Genomic DNA, 5,524 nt, shown 5'->3' with positions numbered 1-5,524 from the left:
TGCAAATACCACTCATGTATAGTCACCAACACCGAGGAAGGCACTGCTAGAGGAAACACGCTTTTTCTTCTCGCGATGTTAAGTATTTAGCCGATAGATAAGACTCTAAGAAGAAAATATGCTCGTCCCTGGCACGAACCAAACCAGGCGTTGGGTATTTAGTTCCAATCTACAGCGAACACGTTTTTGTAAGCGGAAACTCACTCACTCACCCCCTGGCTCACTCACTCACTCACCCCCTCACTCACCCCCTCACTTACTCACTCACTCACTCACTCACTCACTCACTCACTCACTCACTCACTCACTCACTCACTCACTCACTCACTCACTCACTTACTCACTCACTCACTAACCTTCACCGACACTCACTCATTAACACTGACTCACTATCATTGACTCACTCCCTCTCTAACAATCACTCACTCATCCGCCCAGCCACACACTCACCGCGTCATAACACTCACGTATTTACTCACTAACGCTCTCTCTCTCTCTTACTCACTAAACATTATCCTCGTACCGCATTAATCAAAATTCCTCAAATGAGGACGTACATTGATTTCATCTATGCCTATATTATCCGCACTTACGCTTCATAAGATATCAGTTTTATCTCAGCAATAGGTGCCGTGATAAAATAATCCGTTCTCGCTCCCGCCGTATCGGCACTCTTCCCTTGATGACCTAGCTTTTCCTTTGTCAGTTATGCTTTGTGGCAGAAGTACCTCAAAGAAAAGGTAGCTTCTCCCTTGTCGCGCTGGCTATGTGGTGAAGCCTCCCCCATTTCATCAACTGCGCCGATTTGTTGTATGTAGCTGCTGAAATGACGAACAAATTCGCGTTGTAAGCTGAACGTCAGATATGGCACAGTACAGTGAAATGGTAGGGAAGGGTGCCGTTTTTTTACAAGCTTGTCTGGTTATCATTACTGTTATTATATCGAATTAATTTCGGATCGTTCCCCCAACGCACGCACACTCAGAGTGCTCTGGCATCGTTGCTTACTTTTGCAGAGTTATGCACCATAGTAAAAACGTCAACAGGATTGATGGCAACGTAATTTTAGCTGTTACGTTGTTCGGATATCACGCGACCGCGTGCGTTGATGGAATAAGCAATAACAATAACGGCAATCAGTTGACCGGTGCCGCAAGTACGTTGGCGATCGTTAGCGCCTACGCAACCGGAAGTCTGATCCAGCTCACGAACCGGAAAAGGCTGATTTGGCAGGACTCGTTCAGTGGGCCGAATACTTCCGGTTCCCGAGGCTTCAGCCTTTATTACATCTTCCTCAACACTGCCAACACAAAAATCACGTTTATGATATCCTACACCAAAAGGGCAGCCCACGCCCGCTTCACCCAGAAAGTATTATTATTGCGAAGAAAAAATAGAGGGTCTATGCGGAAATTGTTATTTCCGCTCCAGCTGTTCCAGGAAATGTATACCTAAAGGTCCACTGAAGCGAATTCATCGATGTCGTTTTTGTGCTGTATTGTGCAGTTTATCCCCCGTAATACACTATTTGACGTGGTATTCTATATATAGGACCTTAGTTCATCTACAATAAGCGGCAGAAGAGGAAAAAAACCATTCACCCCTCCGTCTAACGACGACGACGGTTGAACGCGGAGCTTTATGGTGATGGATTCTTTGATTGGCCAATCCCACAATGCGAGTTTGTGCTACTCAGGTGGCACGCACCACTTTTCTAGGATACCCACAGCAGCTATCGGAAGTGCACTCCGTAGGCATAACGCGATGTACGGCGAGAATTGGTACCTGATGCTTGGCGTTTGCTTTGACCCACCCGCAGTGGAGTACGGAGACAAGAAATACTTGTCTCCAAACTTGTTTATGTTCTGCAGGTCCTTAGTTGCGCACGGAAAAACGTTCAAGCATTTCACAGAGTGTTGGCTACCTTCGTATGGCGATCCAAGTGGGAGCCCATGCGCCGCGATAACCTCTTCCTCCCGTTAAGGTCTGGTGGTGTTCGGTTGGTGCATTTGTTTGTACACCAGCTCGTTTCGCGGTTCTTTTTTATCAAAACGGCTGATCATCGGTTTTTAAAAGTTTTTATTCAGCATAAATTGAGTGCTCATTTGCCTTTTTATTTGCTCCAACCCACCCCGCGAATCCTGGGCCGCTTTGGGGCTTTCTGAAAGAGGTTTATGACACTTTCAAGTTTCTTATTGTGCGTTTTTCTCTCGAGTATTTGTACGGTCTCTCCAGGAAAGAATTGACGGGGCATTTTAATTGAAAGTTTATTTCCAGTGCCCATTTACCGTCAACCATATGTGAGGTTTTTAGATGACAGTGTGTTGAAGCGCGTCAAGAAAATTTGCATCCAAGCGGCTGCAAAAACTTTCTTTTTTAAGTTGCACACAGCAACGTTGCCTGTTAAAACATTTCATTTCATTTCATTTATTCGTCCTTAAGGACCAGGAGGCATTACATAAGGGGGGGCGTACATCAAGGTTGTAACATCTTCGCAAAAATGTAACAAGGAATAACAGAAAAAAGGAAATAAAAAGACAAAAATCAGCACTCAAGTGATGACGTACATCGGGGTTTCAACAACTTCGTAAAAAAGTAAAAATGTTCACAAGTTAACAAGGGACAACAAAAGAGGAGATAAAAATGAAGGAAATTAACACTCAAGTGACAAGGCGTACGTCGAGGTTGTAACATATAAAAAAGCGACAATGGTCACACATAGTAACTAGAAACAACACTAGAAGGAAATAAAAGCAGGAATGAACACTCAAGTGACTACAGCAAGACTAAGAATAAATTTTACAGGAGTGTAATAACAGACAAGGAAAGAAGAGTGAAAAAGAGATACGAAGAAGGCAGGTGGGGTGTTTAGGTAGCATCGTTTGGGTTGCTGATATACGTTAGTTTTTCGCGAAATTTTGTGCGATCGCTGCACGAAGCAATGTTATCCGGCAGCGCGTTCCAAAGCGTGACGGTGTGGGGAAAGAATGAGCTGCTCATCGCCGTCGTGCGGCCCTTTATCGCCGCCAAGGGGCGAGTGTGGGATATACGGGACGATGTCCGAAACGGTCGTTTCAGGAGGGCGTGTCCTGACCGAGTGAAGTAAAAGGTGTGCAGGAGGCAGAGGCGAGAAATTATGCGCCGCGAAGCAAGCGGTTGAAGAGATAGAGTTTGTTTTAAGGCGGTTATGCTGGTTCGTCTTGAATATGCTGAAGCAATGAAGCGAGCAGCGCGGTTTTGCACGGCTTCTAAGTCATCGCTGAGATAAGCTTGGAATGGGTGCCAAATGGATGATGCGTACTCAAGTTTTGGTCGAACGTATGTTAAATATGCAAGTTTTTTTATTTCGGAAGATGCGGATTTTAAGTTGCGTCGCAAGTACCCAAGTGTGCGTGAAGCTTCACAGCGGATTGTTTGAATATGTGTCACCCATGATAGAGATGGCGTCATATGAAGTCCTAGATACTTGTAAGCACTGGTGTGGTCAATAGGAACGGAGTGAATGCAATAAATGTTATTCATGGTGGTGTGTTTGCGCGTGAAAGACATTACTTTGCATTTTGTGAGGTTTAAAGACATATGCCATTTTTCGCACCAGGTAGCGATGGTGTCTAGATCATGTTGTAGGGCGATAGTGTCATTAGGTGAAAGAAGGGGGTTATACAGGACGCAATCGTCCGCGAAAAGGCGCAATTTTGATGTTATGTTGGTAGGGAGGTCGTTGACGTAAATCAAAAACAAGAGTGGAGATAAGCCTGCTCCCTGGGGAACACCTGAGGTTACATTGGTTAGAGCTGACTGGAAATGGTTGGCGCAGGTAAACTGGACGCGCCCAGTTAAAAACTGTTCAAGCCATTTTATAATGTTTGGACTGATACCAAGGGGAGTTAGTTTTGCAAGCAGATGTTTGTGAGAAACGCGGTCGAAGGCCTTCGAAAAATCCAAGAATATTGCGTCAATTTGAAGATTGTCGTCCATGTGTTGCAGCAGGTCATGTGTGAATTCGGCTAATTGAGTTTCGCAAGACAGAGATTTACGAAAGCCGTGTTGGAAGGGGTAAAAAAAATTGATTGATTCTAAGTAAAACATTAGGTTAGATGCTATGATGTGCTCGAGGAGCTTACATGCCACACTGGTAAGAGAAATCGGGCGGTAATTGGAAGGTGCATCGCGCCTGCCTCCTTTAAAAATGGGGACTATTTTCGCTTTTTTCCAATCGTCAGGCAAGGTTCCTGTGCTTAAGGACTGTTTGAATATAAGGTACAGAAATTTACTAGAGATATGTATAGTACCTTTAAGTAATTTCGCATTGATGTCATCGCAGCCTGCTGATGATGATATTTTAAGAGAGCGGATTAAGTTGGTTATGCCATCCAGGGTTATTTGTATTTCAGGCATTGTTTTGGGGGAGAAGTTGGGCAAGGGTTCTATAGGGCAAGAATTAAAATCGTGGAAGACCGATGTAAAGAATTCGTTTAGGGCTGCTGCGGAATCACTGACGCCTATGGGTTCCTCACTTGCATCGACAAGGTTTATCTGGTTAGTTTGTGGTTTGGTGGAAATGGTGCGCCAGAATTTATTTGGGTTTGTGCGGAGTATTGAAATCAAGTCAACTTGGAAATATTTGTCTTTGGCGTCATTTAATGCTTTGATGTATTCAGCCTCACAGAGGCGGTGTCGCTCCCATGCTTCTGGACTGTTTTTGCATTTTGCGGTTCTATACAGGCGCTTTTTCCGGTTTAGCAGTGATTTTAAGTGTTTGTTGAACCATGGGTTATTCGAGTCTGATTTTACAGTGATTGTAGGTATATATTTCTTTTTTAAGCTGAGCAACATGTTTTTATAGAGTTCCCAGTTGGTGTTTACTGAACGAGCCTCGTACGACTTTTCAAAATTTTCATAGTAGTGAGTAAGTTCTTTATTGATTAATTCAAAGTTTCCTCTATTATAGTCTGTGATTAATTTCTTCGTAGGTGACCGTCTTTTTATTGGCATAGAGAGGGCTACATGAAGAAGGTTGTGGTCGCTAAGTCCGGGCAGTACTGTTACACTTGATACATCATCAGGGCAGTTGGTGAGCAAAAGATCAAGTACGTTGTCACCTCTTGTAGGCGTCGTTATTGTTTGGTGAAGGTTAAAGTCTAGTACCAAGTCTAGAAACTGTTTGTGTTCATTCGAGGACGACTGATTAGCCACCGCGAGAAGGGACCAATTGATGTGAGGGTAGTTGAAGTCTCCAAAAAGGAAAATTGGCGCTTCGGGGAATTTATCTTTGACGTTTGTGAGGGAGTTGCGAAGGTGGTCACAAAAAAGCGGATTACTGTCTGGTGGTCGATAACAAATGCCGAACACTAATTTAACCGATGAATTGTGCACGCACACCCATGTGAGCTCAAGGTTGTCATCGCGGCTGACGAGTGAGGATGACAGGCTACTTTTAACTCCAACGAGAACGCCACCTCCTCTCTTGTCCTTTCTATCATGGCGGTATAGTGTGTAATTTAGGTTCAAGGGTAAAACTTCA

The sequence above is a fragment of the Haemaphysalis longicornis genome, unplaced genomic scaffold, assembly GCF_048455015.1.
Source record: "Haemaphysalis longicornis isolate Haplotype H1 unplaced genomic scaffold, Haemaphysalis longicornis Haplotype H1 scaffold_5, whole genome shotgun sequence".
Classification (NCBI taxonomy): Eukaryota; Metazoa; Arthropoda; class Arachnida; order Ixodida; family Ixodidae; genus Haemaphysalis; species Haemaphysalis longicornis.
Note: the sequence above shows the minus strand (reverse complement) of the source record.